Raw genomic sequence first — 17,717 nt, 5'->3', positions numbered from 1 at the left:
GATTTATAAGAAAAATAAAACAGTGGGACTGGATTAACAACTACACCCACGTGGAGTCTCTACGTAGTCATACTTATGTTGCAGGAGTTATGCATAAATATCTCCAGCCACAGCAGCATGTGAGGAAGTACCCAAACCCAGCAGTTTTGTTGCTTCGTTTAAAGCTCTGTGTCAACCAATTGCCAACTTTGGTCTCAATAGGCGCACAGCGAAGGAGTCCACAAAAAGAAAGATGTTGTCGTATTTGTAAGAATCCTGGCATGCTAGAGATCGCGAGGCATCTCTTGACGGAATGTGCGGTCCTGGGAGTAGAATATATCAAAATCTTAGGCCATTTGGTTTATGCATATGAGTCTATCAAGGATGAAGCTTTTTGGAACTATTGTCTGAATACAGGCAATCAAAGTGTACATATTGCCCTGTATCAATTGTGGGGGAGTTATCAAAAAGCGGCTCTTGGCAGTAAACTGGGTATAGCATATTTGACTGTGTCCATATCATAAATGAATAATGTATATCTGTCGATTTGTATGTGCTTATCATGTTTTATAGTGACTGACGAAGCGTTTTCAGACATTTTAGAATATTTTAAGTATGATCTTAACTATGTGATATTAGAATGTTGTTTTAGACTGTGTAGATTACTTCTATGAATACAAATGTTGTAAAGTTCTAATTGAACTAAACAAATAAAAAACCTAATGCCTACCCACTTTCTAATACAATAAATGTGTAAAGGGTAATATGTTATGCGAAAAGGAAAAATCAGTGTTCAAAAGAAATGTCAGTTTTGCTGAGTAAACTCCCTTCTCCAGTATGGGGTCTGGCATGGTTTCACATGCTCATGAATATTCCCAGTTGTCAGGCCAGGAATCCTCGGTAAAAGAAAAAATAGTTTCACTTTCACTTACAAACTATTTCTCCTTTAAACCAATCACTGTCCTCTGTGTCATACTGCCCCCATCTAATGGCATTCCTCTCCCTGCGCCCCTCCTCTGGTAGCCATGTTCAGATTTTTACTGCACGCTTCAGCGTTGGGAGTCCTCGAGTTTTGCTCTATGAGCTACATCTACGTTTTGTCGTTTTTCGACAGAAAAACGTTCTATTTCTGTTCTAAAAAGACCCTGTGTGCTCTTTTTCTCCAACTGCCGACAGCGGGGATCCATTGTCGGTGAATTTCAGCACCCCTCGAGGGCGAAGATCTTCAAAGTTTCTTTGAAATTTCCAGGAGGCCATTGGGCCTGCTTTGCGCGTCCAACCATGACGGAGGAGAAGGAAGGAAGATAATCTCTTCAGGCCCTGCAGCAGGTGCGGGCTACAGAACGTGTTTGTGGAAGACAAACATCTTCAGTGCCTCTACTGTCTTCATCTGGACCACAAGGAAGGTGAGTGCGAGATCTGCCTCAGCTTCACCAAGAAGACGATGAAGGATCGGCACAGTAGACTGGTGGAATGGCTGAACGCCAAGGCTTCTACCCAGTGCTCCGAGCAGGGGCATACCTCACACAGGAACGGCTGTACCATTGAGCGTGCTTCTAAGTCCTTTCAGGACGCTTCATCTGTAAGGTCCCAAGACAAGGCCAAGCACTGCAAGTCTGGTTCCATCGTGGTCGTCGCGCAAGCGGGTCCAGCAATTGCCAGGTCGCGATCGACATCACCATCCGCCTCCATTGCCAGCCAGCGATCGAGCTCCTCCTCGAAAAGGAAATCGTCCAACCTGGCTAAGCTGCAGAAGAAGCATGAGAAGCCAGGGACGGAGGAGAAGACAGCTGAACTGCCCAAGAAGGCCCAAGCGGCTCAGGAGAAGTCTTCGTTTGGTGGCGGCTGCACTCACAAAAGGGCCTGACCCTGTTATGGTAACCCCCACAGCGCTGATGGTGTCCCTGCAAAAAGCCACCACAGTGACTTTGGTGACATCTGCTGGCACACCAGAGAATAGGATGCCGTCCCTGAGACCGGGTCTGACCCCTCAGGATGGGAAAAGGGGGGGGGGTGAGGAAGTCCCAGACCAGCCGCATCCCAGGCCGTGGAAGTTTTGTCCACAGACGAGGACCCTGGCGTCCTTACACACAGACCACGAGGACGTGAAGGAGGACAACACCGATGATGATGACAGTGTGGGGCCTATTGTTAAGATCACACCAGCTCAGCCGAGGGATGTATCCCTGGACATCCTGTTGAACTTCCACACTTTGGTGTCAGAGATCCAGAAGAGGATGCCACAGGGCCTGGTTCCTATAACTCCTCCAGGCACCCGATCAGCCTCCAGCAAAGAAGACAATGAATGATGAGAACGATATCATCGCAGCGAGTGGCAGGTCTCTGCAGCGGAGGAGGTCCCCACCGGATGAGGTGCGGTAATTCCATTCCATTGTCGCCAAAGGGCCTGAGCTTTTTCAGCTTGTGCCGGCCAAGAAGGAGGGTTTCCTGTATTAGAGGCGCAGAGGAAGACCATCATGGCGGTGCCCCTTCCGGACGATATGTGGGAGGAGGGCCGGGCCCTCTTGAAGAACCCCAGCACAGCTTTGGCCAAACAGGATAGGCTGGAGAAGAAGTACTGGGTGCCGGAATCCATACCAAAGTGCCTGAGGTCTCCACCATCGCCGGATTCGGTGGTTTCAGTGGCCACGAGGAAACGGTCAGCTAACCCGTCCTCGTTGTCTTCAGTACCTCCAGACAGTGGGGGAAGAAGATGGATGCCCTGGGAAGGAAGATCATTTACACTGCAGCATCCACCATCAAGGTGGCCAACGCACTAGCTATCCTAGCCAGGTACGACCAAGAGCTTTGGTACAAGCTGGGTCCGATTCTGGAGTTCCTCCCTGACGACAAGAGGATGGAGGAGAGCGCCCTCTTCCAGGAGGGAGAGCTTGCGTCACATCACGCCATCACGGTGGCATTGGACATTGCTGACACAGGGTTCCGGCAGATGGGGAACGGTGTCTGCCTTCGTCATTAAGGCTGGTTGAAGGCCACGAATTTCCGCCAGGAGGTCCATGCGAGGGTGCTGGACATGCCTTTCGACAGAGACAACCTTTTATGGAAGGTTGTCTACGATTCCTTGCAGGCCATCAAGGTAGATACAGAGACGGCCCTTTCCTTGTGCACGTTCCAGCAGCACTGCTCTTCCGTTCGCTCATCCAGAGGAAAGTGGAGCAGGTTGTCAAAGGGTTTTTCCTCGTTGTACCTCCACCCTTCAAGATCCATGACTCAGGAAGCCTACAGCGGCTGTTCCCAGGCCTACGGTGGACGAGGCCAGTACCGCTGTCACCCGCAAGGCAGGATGCCAGTGCCAAAACAGGCCTGAACCAGCCAGGTCATCGGGCCCCCTCCCGTGCACCCCAGTGGTAGGCCGGCTAACGGGATTAGTCAGTGAGTAGGGAAAGATCCCCAATTACAGATGGGTGCTGGATGCTCTCGCCCAAGGACATATCCTGGAGTTTCAACACAGGTGTCCGCTCTAGATACTTTTTAGTCAAAAAGAAGACCGGGGGCTCGAGGCCCATTCTGGACCTGCGACGTCTGAACAAGTGCCTCAATTCCCAAAAGTTCAGGATGGTCACGTTGCAGCACGTGCTCGGCCAACTGGAAAAAGGAGACTTTTTGAAGTTTCTGAACCTGGAGGACACCTACTTCCACGTCCGCATTCACAAGAACCACTGGAGGTTTGGGCGCTTTTTAGTGCAAGGACGGCACTACCAGTTCAATGCCCTTCGTTTCGGCTTGAATTCGGCCCCCAGGGTGTTCATGAAGTGCCTGGTACCGGTGACGGCCCATCTGCGTCAACATGTGTACCCATATCTCAGCGACTGGCTCATCCGGCCCAGCTCGTGAGATTTGGGCGTCGGACACACAGAGACGATCATCCAGCTGCTGACGGATCTGTGATTCTCCATAAATTATCCACAGTCCTGCTTATGCGCTGTTTTGTTTGTAGGGGCCAGACTCAGCATTGTCTCCTACCTAGCGTCACCCTCGGAGGAGAGAGTGGCGGCCATTCAGGGGACGGTTGTCAATGAAGACCGCCACAGTGCGAGCCATCAAATTGCTGCTCGGCATGATGTTGTCTTGCATCTACTTCATCCAGCTCTGGAGGTTATGGATGCGACTTCTTCAGGAATTCCTGGACGCTCGCTGGATACAGGTGTCCGGAAGCTTCATGGACAAGATCCCGCGCATCGAGGAGTTCCGTCGGGCGATACGGTGGTGGGGCGTTCACTCCAGCATCGCCCAGGGCACAGGGTTTCAGAACACCCCATACCAGTAAACGGTCATCAAAGACGATTCCCTGGAGTGCTGGGGAGCCCACACCAGACGTCTGCATGCCAGAGGCCTGCGGCTGCAAGAGGAGAACAATCTCCATATAAATATCCTGGATCTGTGGGCAGTGTTCTGGGCCCGCAAGTCGTTCCTTCTGTCTTTGAAGGGCAAGCTGGTGAGGATCTTCACGTACAACACCACCATGACGTTCTACATCAAGAAGCAGGGACGTACCCGATCCCCAAGCTCTCCAAAGAGGCGCAGGACTTGTGGCACTGGGCCGTCGAACAGGTGATGTTCCTCTTCCAAGTCACCTGGCTGGAGTCGAGAACACCATTGAAGACTCTCTCAGCAGGGAATTGCGCTCCTGCCACGAGTGGGAACTTCGATAGGACCAGGTGGACCGCATCTTCATCAAGTAGAGCAGGACCCAGACAAATCTGTTTGCGACGGCTGCGGTGAACTCCAAATGCCAGAAGTTTGCCAGCAGACTCCACCAACCGAGGAGCCTGGGGGACGTGTTCTCCTTCCCGTGCGAAGACCTGCTTCTGTACGTGTTTCCTCTGTTTACTCTCCTGCTACGAGTCATCAATGCACTCAGACAGTGCCAATGCAGGATTATATTCATCGCCCCGGGGTGGCAGCTGCAGATTTGGCATCCGGACCTTCTCAGCCTGTCAGCGTCGTCTCCGATCAGGCTGCCGGTGGTTCTGTACCTTCTCACCAGAGAAGGAGGCGCAATCTTTCGCCATGACCCAGGATCGCTGAACCTGAGGGCTTGGCTCCTGCAGCCCTAGAGTTTGGAGGATATGAGTTGCCAGCGGGGTAGGGCGGTCCTTTCCAAGGCCAGGTTGTCATCGACTTTGAAGTGCTACGGTCACAAATGGACGTGTTTCGTGACGTGGCGCCGGTCTCGGAAGATTGCCCTTCTGAGGGTCATGGCCCCGCAGATTCTTGCATACTTGCTATGCTTGGCCAAGGCTGGACTGGTGCACGCCTCCATCAATGTACAACTGGTGGCTAGCTCCCACTACCCCAGGTCTTCAGGAAGGTCTTCCCTTTGGTCTCATCAACTCGTCAAAGAGTTCCTCAAAGGTCTGTTTTGATCTTTCCGCCATTGAAGGCTCCTGCCCTGGCGTGGGAACTCAATGTGGTGCTGCAGAGGCTCATGGGCGCCCCCTTCGAGCCTATGCATCAGGCCCCTCTCAAGTTCCTCTCATGGAAAACTGCTTTCCTTGTGGCCATCACCTCTGCCAGGAGGGGGGTGAGATACAGGCCCTATCCTGCAAACGGCCATACCTGACTTTCCCCGAATCGAGGGTGGTGCTACGGACGCACCCCTCTTCCATGCCAAAGGTCCAGTGATCGCTGCGACTACGGCGTTCCTGTCTGGTGTGCCCCTGTTGTACGTCTGCAGGTCCACTCACACGTCATGAAGTTCCACTGCATCAACATTGATTCCAGGGAGGAGTCCAGAGTCAGCCAGGCAGTGCTACGCAACCTGTTCGCTTGAGGCGAGTCTGTTCCAGACGTAAGAGTTAATTGCTTCTGTTGAGCCTTGCCACCTCCCGTGGTTGGGTAATCTTGTACTGCTATGTATTCATTATTCATGAGCATGTGAATGCATGCCAGACCCCATGCTGGAGAAGGAGCAAGTTACCTGTAACTATTGTTCTCCAGCATGTGTCTGGCATGGATTCACATGCGAACCCTCCCTCCAACCCCTCTGCGGCTCTTCTTGGTCATACTGCCACTTAACGTGCTTAGCAAATCAGAAGATTGCTGCCAGAGGAGGGGTTTAGGGAGAGGACTGTCATTGGATGGGGCAGTATGACCCAGAGGACAGTGATTGGTTTAAAGGAAACACACAGTTTGTAATTTCTTGTAGCACGGGGTAAGGTGGCACACTTGGACCTTGCAACACACTCTGGCTTTGGACACAAGGATGCAGTTTGTTTCGTGGACTAGGGCCCACTTGGCCTTCCACAAAAAGTTATTCGCTTATCTGCTGGACCTCTCTGCCTCCTTTCACTCCAGCCCAGATCACTTTGCAGCTTGCAAAACAGTTCAACAAAAAGTTCATTTCCTTCTGATTACCAAAGTTCAATGTAGGTTTCCCTCCGATGGGCTCAAACTTCTCAATCGCAATGTATGGGGTTCCCTTCCCCAAGCTTCACTCACACTTTCATAGGATTCCCTCAGTCGGGCTCAAGCCTCCTTCAAAAGTTTGTTTCCCTCCACTGTTGAAGATTTTCGAAACTGCAAGGCGTTTGCTTACCTCCGCATGACCACTTTGACCTCCTTTCTTCAATCTGTGTGGTTCCCTTCCCTAAGCTTCTCTCACATTTTCATAGGTTTCCCTCAGTCGGGCTCAACCCTCCTTCAAACGTCACTTTTTACTCTCTCGATAGGCTTCCCTCAGTCAGGCTTGAGCCTTATTTCTCATTTCTTTCTCACTTCAGCCTGCCCGGACTTCTCACAATTATTCACAAGTTATCTTGCTCACATTTCCTCTTTCACGTGGCCTTTTACTTTACATTACAGTTTCATTTACCACACAGAGGGCCTCATTCCGAGTGGAGCGGTAAGGGATTACCGGCACCGGTAATCCCTTACCACCCTATTACGAGTTCCCTTTGCGGGTCCTCCCTTAACGTTTGTTTTTTCCAGGCGTTAAGGATGGGACCCGCAAAGGGACTCTGGAGCTAATAACGGTACCGCAATTTGCGGTACCGTTATTAGCGCCTTCCCCATTCCCATTGAGCCCTATGGGGGCTCAAATGGGAATGGGGAAGGGCCCTGGTGAATGGGGAATTACCGGTACCGCCAACCTTGGAATGAACCGGTAATTTCTCCATTCACCAGGGCGGAGTCGGAACGAGTTTGGAGGCAGCCATGGCTACCTCCAACCTCGTAATGAGGCCCAGAGTCTTTCGTAAATCCGAGCGCACCTCGTAGGACCACTCTGTTGATGCAGTATCTTCACTTCAAACAGTCTTTAACAAATGTTTGTTTTCATTATTTCAGACTTCTAAGTAATCGCGCAACCTTCAACGTGTGCGATGCACGGCCCGGCTTCTCATCACTCACCGGTCGTGCAGTCAAAGTCTTCCCCGTAGTGAAGCCTCCTGCTCTCTTGCTTACACCGCCACCTGCGGACTCTGAAATCCTCCCTCGCTTGGTTCTTGCCTTGGGCAGGGGAGCATGCGACTTCCGGCAGCACCTGGTAAGGCACCACCCTCTTCTCTCGCTCACTGACCGCTTGAACTCTCAGCGTCACGGGGCAATGCGAGCATTCAGCTGATCTCCTTACAACTTGGCATTCTTGACGATCAGCTCTCGATCTCCTGCGTATCATGGCCCACTTCAGTGGCTTCAGAGAAAGTACTTTGCCTGGGCCCCAGCTTTGCTCTGGAAGAACCTTCTCGTGCCTTGCCTTGCTCAGAGTGTGTCTGTGTTCCACCTTTTAACCATGTGGGGGGAGCTAATAGGTAACAGGTGTTTGTAATTAAGATCAAGTGCCTGACCTTGACTGATCTTATTAGTGGCACATGTCCAATGTATTGAATGGGTAGTACTCCTTTCAGCCTTAGATCTCCTCTTCCTCATCTCAGTGTGTGTGTAGAAAAGGGGGTGGAGGGGCTGGGAAGTTGGAATAGCCTACAAAATAGGATGGGACACAGGTATTTTGGAAGGTGGGGATACCATGTCTCTCCATTGGGTGCTCCTCCCTGAGGCCCCCTCACCCAGATGATCCTCTCGCATTTGTCCACCCCCAAGGTCTGGATCCAAAGGCGATGGCCGTGCCCTGGCCACCTAAGCGAGGGATCCCCAGGGTCTTGACAGTGAAACACCCTCTGGTTTTTCACAGTACTCAAAACCGTCAGCAGCGGTTATTGCATAGAATTCCTACAACTACCCCGATACCACCCACCCATGAGCAGACAGAAGCGATCGAGGTTGTCCCAAATCTTCAGGTAAACAAGAGTAGTTATTCAATATACTTCCTTGTACACAAAAAGGAGGTAACCATGCACCCTGTTTTAGATTTGCATCCTGCAAACAAGTATGTAAAACCTCAAAAGTTCAGGATGACCACACTACAGGAAGCAATCCCACTGCTACCAACTTGGATATGAAGGATGCATACTTTCATATATCAATGTTGCCAGTGTGCAGAAAGTACCTCAGGTACAAGATAGAAGACATTCACTATCAGTTATAGGTACACCCCTTCAGCATTGCCTAAACTCCAAGGGTATTTTCCAAGGCTCTAGCAGTGCAGACATTCCATTGCAGTGTACCCTTATCTCGACGACTGGCTCCAAACTGGAAACTGGTACAAAACATGTCTGGAGAACACTCAAAAGGCGGTAGATCGCCTTTTCAACCTGGGATTCTCAATCAACGAGAAAGTCTAGTCTGGTCCCCAGTTAAGTCAGTTTTCGGGGGCACTAATTCTGACAGAAGATGGACTCGTCTTCCCCTCCAACGAGAGGGTCCAAAACATGTTGTTGCAGATCCCTCAGTATGTAGCCAGTCGCCGGGTAACTGTACGAAAAGCCATGCGGCTACTGGGGATGGTGGCATCCTGCATCGTCCAGGTTCCACATGCCCACCTGCGCATGCGCCCCATGCAGGAGTGGCTCTCGAGCCAATGGTGTCAGGCTAGCAGTCAGTGGGATGGTCTAGTGGTTGTCTCGACAGCCCTCGTTCAGTCTCTGCAGTGCTGGTCAAAGGAAAACCTTCTGAAGTAGAAATCCTTTGCCACCCCCGCAGTAGAAGCTACTCTCACCGCGGATACATCCCTGTCAGGGTGGGGAGCATACCTCTTACAACATACAGTGTATGGTATGTGGTCTCCATCAGTATCATCCAAAGAGATAATTCTGTTTGAACTACTTGCAGTGTTTAAAGCCCTAAAAGCCTTCCAAACACACTTACAGGGGAAGACAGTTATTATCCTTACAGACAGCACCACAACCATGTACTATATGAACAAACAAGGGGGAATTCACTCTCCAGGGCTGTCCAAACTGTCACAGAACATTTGTAAATGAGCACTCGAGCACAGCATGTTCCTACTATCACAACAGGCAGATGTGCTCAGCAGAGACTTGCACCTATCCCTAGAGCACGAGTGGTGCTTGCAAGAACATATTCTGCACAACGTCTTTGCAGAATGGGGTCACCCAGACATCCATTTGTTTGTGACTCAGGAAATGCCCAGTGCCCAAATTACACCTCTGTGTACCCTCAAAAATGGTCCAAAAGGAACTGTCTCTGGATAACATGGTCGGGGAGATTTGCCTACACCCCCATACACCAGATTCCCCTTCTCAACATGATAGTGCACAAGATGCACCAGGAACAAGTCACGCTGATCCTGGTATCACGCATGTAGGCTCGATAGCCATGGTTCTCTCATCTCACTAGAATGTAATTTTCCCCTCTCAGGAAACTGCCTTGTTCATGCAACATGCTGTCACAAGACCTAGGGAAAACACTGCACCTGTGCCCCCAAGCACTCAACTTAGCAGCTTGGCTCCGGAAGTCATAGAGTTTGGGCAATAAGTGGAAACGCTTTGTCGCTTGGTGTAATACTAAAAACATCAACCCAGTTGACTGTTCTCCTAAAGATTATCTAACACACCTCTTGGATTCAGGACTTGTTTTCAACTCACTTAAAGTCCACCTTGCTGCCCTCTCTGCATACACCACATCTGAAAGCAAGATTTCCTGCTGGAAAATCACCCTGATTAAAGCTTTCATGTAGGGGGTAAAAGGACTTCACCCTCCCATTTCTAATCAAACTCCCGGCTGGGACTTGAATGTTCTTACAAGAGTACTGGGACCTCCTTTTGAACCGATGCATAAGGCTAGTCTTAGGACCCTCGCCTATAAGACTGCTTTTCTGGTCATTATTACCTCAATCAAGAGAGTTAATGAACTGTAGGTTCTCTCAGTTCAAGACCTATTTGTTACTATTCATAAAGACAAGATGGTACTGCGCACGCACCCATGTTTTGCGCCTAAATTCATTTCGAAGTTCCATTTGAACCAATCCATCGAACTTCCAACTTTCTTTCAGAATCCCACTAATTCAGCTGAACGAAGCCTCAATACACTAGATGTTAGGAGAGCAGTGCCATATTACCTTGATAAGACTAAACCAGTAAAAGACAATCCAATTCTTTCTCTGTTGCCGCTAGTAGAGAAGGGGTATCTGCCTCTAAGTCGGCTATTTTTAAATGGATTGTTAAATGCATTGCACTGTGTTACTCTCTTGCCAAGGGAGATTTACCCTTTACGCCTAGAGCTCACTCTACTCAAGGCACAAGAGCTACTATAACCTTTATTGAAAAGGTTCCTCTTGATTCTATTTGCAAAGCATCTACCTGGAGTTCTGTTTACACTTTCACTCAAAGTTACTGCTTAGACACAAACTCCAAGTCTGATTCTAAGTGTGACAAGCAGTGCCAAGACATCTCTTTGCTGGTGTTCCTTCACACAGCCCACCATCATCTCCTGTACTGCTTGCAAGTGTATGCACAGCATGTGATTCTAAGCAGATTCACAAGCATCAAAAGGCTTCCATTATTCACCGTAATCGTATTTCTAATTATTGTATCTACTTAGATTCACATGCGCCCACCCTTCCTCCCCTAGAAGGAAAATGGACATCTTACACCTTCTTTTCGTCTGCACTCACTCACGCATTCTGTAAGGCTCCCGCACAGCAGAACAAAAACAAACAGTGGGACCTCAATGCGTGAAGGAATTTTGGGTGCATGTCACATTAGGGATGTTCGTCATGCCTAGGTCGATGTCCCTTTTCAATCTTCGAATGAAAGATGCAATACTCAGCGATTTCCTACTAGATGTCGGGCTATTTGCACAGCATCTGAATCTAAGTAGCAACAATCATCAGAAATGCGATTATCGCAATTTATGTCTTACTTTACACCAAAGTTAGAAAAAACATATGTTTACATTCATTTTGATCCTTCGATAATGGTAATTTTATTTGGAGAACATGATATGGTATGATCTTTTGTAATTACGAGTCACAAATGTGTAAACATGTTTAGTAAATAAATCCAATTTCGAGAAAGGGGAGTGATCTGTAGGAATGCGCTCAACTCTCAACATATGAGTAGTCCATTGCTGCAGGAGATGCACAGGAGGTTCCCCTAAATTCCTCCTACAATTATTGAAACAAGAGTATAGAATGTGCAGTTGTACTGCGCAAAGGACACAGTGTTCTGATGTTCAAATCTTGGTATTGGTTAAATTGTTGCAATGTCTTTGAGCACTCAATAAAACCCAAACATCCAAATGTGTGAATGGTGATTTATTGTGTATAAATCACCATTCATGCATTTGGATGTTTGGGTTTTATTGAACAATACCTTTTTTAAAACTGGATCTAGAGAAATGCCAGAGAATTACCGTTTACTATCGATACTCGACTCTACTAGTAAGGTATTCTCGGCTATTGTACTTGATCATTTACAAAGTTGGGCCATAGCCAATAAGCTCTTGCACCCTTTTCAATCTGGCTTTATAGCTGTGACTAGCATCACCCACAACATACGGATGCTGGATGCTATCATATCAAGAACGAAGGGCAGAAACAATCCATCGGTTTATGCCACGTTTGTTTAGTTTAGTTTAGTTTATTATTTGTATAGCGCTTTGTTGATTTTAGATCTGCTTTTGACAGTGTGAGTCGCCCGAAGCTTTGGGAACTTCTAGCTGAAATGAAATGTCGTAGTTGGCTGTTGGACATATTGATACTGCTTTATTCAAACAGTGCTCATGTACGACTGGAGAATGAAGTTTGCCTATCTAAACCAATTAAAATCAACAAGGGTGTTAAGCAAGGCTGCTTATTGGCAGCATTGTTGTTTAATCTTTATCTAGACGAAACGATAAATCGAATGGAAATTAAAGCAAACTGCCCAGTTAGATTTGAGAATACTATGGTCACTGCATTATTTTATGCAGATGAATTGGTTATTTGTGATCATACATTCAATGGTATGAACAATCTACTGGAAGAACCGATAGGATTTGCTGTAGAACATTCTTTAAGCATTAATTTGAATACAACTCAATTGATGCTGTTTTCTGCCAAAACTATAAATACTTGAGTGTGATTATTGATGATAAATCTGACTATAGGGCATATTGAAAGTAAAACTCGTCGAGCCAGGCAAATTACTATGCTAGCCCGCAGCTTTGTTTCCAACTACGCAGGGTACTCCTATAAGGGCATTTTGATGCTAAATAGACAATGGTTGGTTCCTGTGGTTACTTGTGGGCTGGAGGCATTATCAATTAACAATCTTGCTTGGCTTGACAAAATAGGATTTTTTTGGCGTAATATTCTTAGATTACCTCCATCTTGCCCCAGGCAATACATTAGAACTGAATTAGGGCGATTATCTTTAAAATCTTTTGTATTACAGCAAAGAGGTTTGTTTTCATTGAAAGCTGTTTGCCATCCGGAAAGTCATCTTCGAATCATTGGTAATAACGTAATTCAATTGAATAAAATGGATTGTCTAAACAGCTATGACACTGTCTGTCGTAAATTGTACACCGACTTAGATTGGTCAATTGACCAGGGCCGCTGTGGGGAGTATCAATGTGTTTAATATGCTCTTGTAAAGAAATTGATGAGAAAAGACTTGGAGAGTAATTTTGAGCAGATGATGGAACTCCATAACTATAAATATATTGAAGGTATGGTGCATAAGTTCTTTCGGCCACAAACCTATCTGATGCGCTGTCAAGACCCTCTGGTATAGAAATTCTGATTATCCATGAGAACAAACCAATTACCAGTTAAGGAAACGTATGGGTCTCAATGGAAATTAACGTTAACCCAAGGTTATTGTAGAATATGCAACATTCCTGATAATTTTGAAACTCTAAGGCACCTGTTGACCAGTTGCCTGAAATTGTTTGATCAATATGTATTCCACTATAGCCGATACGTACATGATTATACTTTCAGTCAAGCTGACCATTTTTGGTATAATTGCTTGAACACTTCTTTGGAATCAATGCACATTGCATAGAGTCTGGTCTGAAGTTTCAACAGCCTTTACTATATCATAAAGATGAGTATATTGTTTTCTGTTGGCTTGCTATCTTGTTGTTAACTGTGTATGGAAGTGGATTCTCATGGTGATCTAAAATGCCATTTTTTTAAGCTAATGCTGTTTTGTTTATGTGAATTATCCGGTATGGAATGATTCAAATGGATATCAGAGAGATCATTATTACTGTATTAATGGTGACCGAAATATATTTTAAAGCACGATGTGTCTGGTAATTAGATATATTAATTAGGTGCAATCACGATGAACTTGAGTGTTTTAAATTGTATTTGTAGTTATATTTGTATTGCAATATATATATATATATATATGTTTCAGTGGGATAATAACTAATTGTAATGTGAAATGAATTTGATGTATTTTATGTAAAAGTAATTTTAATAGTTGTACAAGTTCTTTGAACTAAACACAACTTTAACAATAGATAAATATTATCTTATATGCAAATTGCCCCCCATGGTTCCCCTTCATGTGTGGTCCCTAGGGCTGTGCGTGGTCTTTAGGGCTGGCTACAGCTTCCCATCCCATGTAACTCTGCTGTCCTTACAACTTTATTGGTTCCCTGGTGTGTTAGTAATACTTCATACGTGTTCTTGTAAATCCCCTCTTCAGTCCAAAGCAGCAGAGATGACCTTAGATAAGGAGCCAGTCTTGATGAAATAGGTCTTTTGGTTTGTTTTACCACATCCCACTCTTCATATTACTTTAATGGATTCAAAACAGAGTTAAACATGTACAAATGGGCCACAAGCCTTGATTGAACCTTTTTGATATTTTTTTTGATATGGTATTTGTAACGCGCCTATACACAAGTGTTTCAAGGCGCGACGAGGCAGGGAGGGAGGGAAACAGGGGGAAAACAGACAAACGATCCTACTAGGCCAGGTGTCATTCAGATCGCGCAAGTGCAGAGGTAAGGGGAAAAGGAGGAAGTGCAGGGGGGAGGAGGTGGGGGAGAAGTGCAGTACAAGGTAAGTAGCGTAAAAAAAATAAAATAATAATAAATAATAAATAGAAAGGGCCAGCTGGTGGCAAGTGCGAGGTAAGTGCAGAGCAAGTGCTGGGAAAGGGGCTGTAGGGATACAGTGACAGTCCCACAGTGCAGGGGGAGCCGGGGAGGCAGTGCAGGTGGAGAGTGGCTGGGCCCTGGACCGAGGTTGCTGAGAGTGGCCCAGATGCAGGTTTGAGCTGAGTTCAGTGGGGAGTTAAGCAGGATTAGCAGGGGAGAGGGAGAGAGAAGGCAGAAGCGAAGAGGAAGGTTTTGAGGTGCTTCCGGAACCGGAGATGGTTCTCCTCAAGTTTCAGGGAGGCAGGAAGGCTGTTCCAGAGGGAGGCCCCTGCTGCGGAGAGAGATCTACCCCCAGCTCGTTGCTTCGAGAAGCGGCTGACCATGAGGGAGTTGGAGACGGATGAGCGAAGGGCTCGTGAAGGAAGATATTTAGGAAGAGAGAGTTGGAGGTATTTTGGTCCCAGGCCCCAGAAGGCCTTGTGGACAATGCAGAGGGTTTTGAACTTGATCCTCGCAGCCACTGGGAGCCAGTGAAGAGATTTCAGTCCTGGAGAGATACGGTCCCTGGGCTTGAGGCCAAGGACAAGTCTCGCAGTTCTGTTCTGGATAAGTTGCAGAGGGCGGAGAGTGGAGGCAGGCAGATTAAGATAGAGGCTGTTACAGTAGTCCAGCCTTGAGAGAACCAGGGCTCGAGAGACAGTGAGCTTCTGGGGGAAGGAGAGGAAGGGAAGAATACCTCTGAGGAGGTGCAGCTGGTAGTGTGACTTCTTAGAGACGTCAGATATATGAGGAGAGAAGGAGAGTGTGGAGTCGAAGATGACCCCGAGGTTTTTAGCCTTGCAGGTAGGGGCAGGAAGGGGGCCAAGGGAGGCCGGCCAGAGAGCTGCAGGGAAGGAGGGAGTGGGTGTGCCGATGAGTAGAATCTCAGTCTTACTGGCGTTGAGGCAGAGGTCATTGGCGGCGCACCATTCATGGATAGCAGACAGACAGTCGGAGATGAGGGAAGGAGAGGAGGAGGCTGGGGGTAGCCTGAAAATGAGCTGGGTATCGTCTGCATAGCACTGGAAGTAGGGGCAGAGAGCGGCGATGCGGTGGGCAAGGAGTGCCAGATACTGGTTGAAAAGCCAGGGAGAGAGGTTGGATCCCTGGGGGACACCACAGGTGGAGAAAAAGATGTCAGAGAGGAAGGAGCCCATTTGGACCTGGGAGGGTCGATCGGAGAGGAAAGAAGTCAGCCAGGCCAGAGCCTGACCAGTGATACCCAGGTTATCACGGAGACAGTTGAGCAGGATGGCATGGTTGACAGTGTCAAAGGCAGAGGAGAGATCGAGCAGAATGAGAACACAGGGAGTGTTGGTATCGAGGTTCAGGAGCAGGTCCTCACGGATGTTCAGGAGAGCAGTTTCCGTGCTTCTGGCAGCTCTGAAGCCAGATTGATGGTCATGCAGATTACCAACAGAGTCAGCATGGAGGTTAAGCTGGGAGATGGCCAGTTTCTCCAGGAGCTTACCCAGGAAGGGAGTAATGGAGATTGGGCGATAATTGGCCGGGCAGGAGGGGTCGGCAGAGGGTTTCTTGAGGAGGGGGTGCACAAGGGAGTGCTTGAGGGGGGATGGGAAGACTCCAGAGGCGAATGAGTGGTTGCAGAAGTCAGCCAGGACAGGAGCCAGGGAGTCGATGTGGTCCTTGATGGTTTTGGAGGAACAGGGGTGAACCTGTTTAGACGAGGCTTTCATAGATCGGACTTGTCTGGAGACCTCATCAGCAGAAAAAGGTGGGAAAGCAGAGAAGGAGGGTGGAGGGGTGGCTGCAAGAGAGCAAGAGGGAGAGCTGGGAAGAGAGGGAGGGAGGAGAGAGGAGGAGAGCGAGGACAGGATGTCCTGAGTTTTTGAGATGAAGTGCGAGGCCAGTGCAGTGCAGAGGGCCTGGGAGGGGACAGGAGAGGTAGAGACTGCAGCAGGGTTGGCCAGCTCCTTGCAGATTTTAAAGAGTTCGGCCGAGTTGTTTGATGCCTCAGAGATGCGGGCTTGGATAAGGGCTCTCTTCTTGGTGAGAACGGAGAGCCGGTATTGCCTTTGGAGCAGGCGGCAGGCCAGTTTGTCAGAGGATGAACATGAAGCACGCAATTTCCTCTCTGCCACCCTACACTTGCGTTTTAGGGTGACGAGATCCGAGTCATACCAGGAGTTACATTTGGCTTTGGGCTTCAGGCGGATTCTCATGACAGGGGCAAGGATATCGAGAGTATCAGATATAGAGGAATAGAGCATGGAGAGGGCTGTGTCAGGGTGGGAGTCAGCCGAGGGGGGAGGAGGGGGCGAGAAGGTAGCAGCAAAAGCCTCAACTGACACGCGCTTCATGGGTCGGATGACCGAGAAGGTGGGTGGCAGTGAAGAGGGTGGCTTTGCCTGTGGGGTAGGGAGGGAGAGGTGGGAGGATAGGAGAAAGTGATCACTCCAAGAGAGAGGAGTGGAGAGAGGAAGGGAGAGGGGAAGGTCAGAAGAGATCAGAGCGTCAAGAGTGTGCCCTGCAGAGTGAGTAGGCCCAGACGGGAGAATAGAGAGTGAGAGAGAGTTACAGAGTTCGCGAAAGAGACCAGTGGGGGGACAGGAGGCATCGAGGTGGATGTTGAAGTCACCGAGAAAGAGGAGTTGGGTGGTTGAGGACAGGAGTGAGGAGGAGAGGTCAGCCCATTCAGAGAGGAAGGAGGAAATTTGACCAGGTGGCCGATAGATAGTAGCCACGGTAAGGGAATGGCTAGGAGAGAGAGAGAGTCGGCAGACAAGGCATTCAAAAGAGGAGTAGGTCTGCGTAGGAGTGACAGTGGCAGGAATCCACTCAGGGAAGATAAGGGCAACACCACCCCCTGAACGGTTGGGCCTGGGCACGGAGAGGATCTTGTAACCGTCAGGTAGGAGTGTGTCGAAGCTGGTGGCAGAGCTGGCTGTGAACCATGTCTCAGTGAGACCGAGGACGACCAGGTCCAGTTCCTCAAGAAGGCGACAGATATCAGAGGAGTGCTTGATGGCAGAGCGAGCATTTAGAGTGGCAATGTGGAGAAGGTTGCCACCTTTGAAAAACTTCCGGGGAGGGGTGCAGATCAGAGGTATGTCCTGCGGAGGTGTTAGAGAGGGAGTTGAAGAGGGAGCAAGAGATGGGGCAGGGAGGGAGGGGAGAGGCAAGGTAGCCGAGGACAGAGGAAGGGGGACAGTGGGAGAGGAGAGGAAGTTGATGAGGCGTGGGAGGCGTCTATCAAAGAGGTGAAGGTTGGCCTGAGGGCCTTGGACCAAGACGGTCCCGTTAGCATAGACATTAAT

General features: G+C 48.6%; 1 protein-coding gene across 1 annotated transcript in view; it reads left to right on the top strand.

The window, feature by feature from the left end:
- The window catches only part of RASA2 (RAS p21 protein activator 2), a 1,321,178-nt gene that overhangs the window by 1,125,947 nt on the left and 177,514 nt on the right, over positions 1 to 17,717 (top strand). The gene's annotated exons all lie outside the window — the stretch shown is intronic.

This window comes from Ambystoma mexicanum, chromosome 10 (genome assembly GCF_040938575.1).
Source record: "Ambystoma mexicanum isolate Mex_15411 chromosome 10, UKY_AmexF1_1, whole genome shotgun sequence".
Lineage (NCBI taxonomy): Eukaryota > Metazoa > Chordata > Amphibia > Caudata > Ambystomatidae > Ambystoma > Ambystoma mexicanum.
The sequence above is the reverse complement of the archived record's forward strand: the minus strand, read 5'-3'. Positions and strand labels throughout refer to the sequence as shown.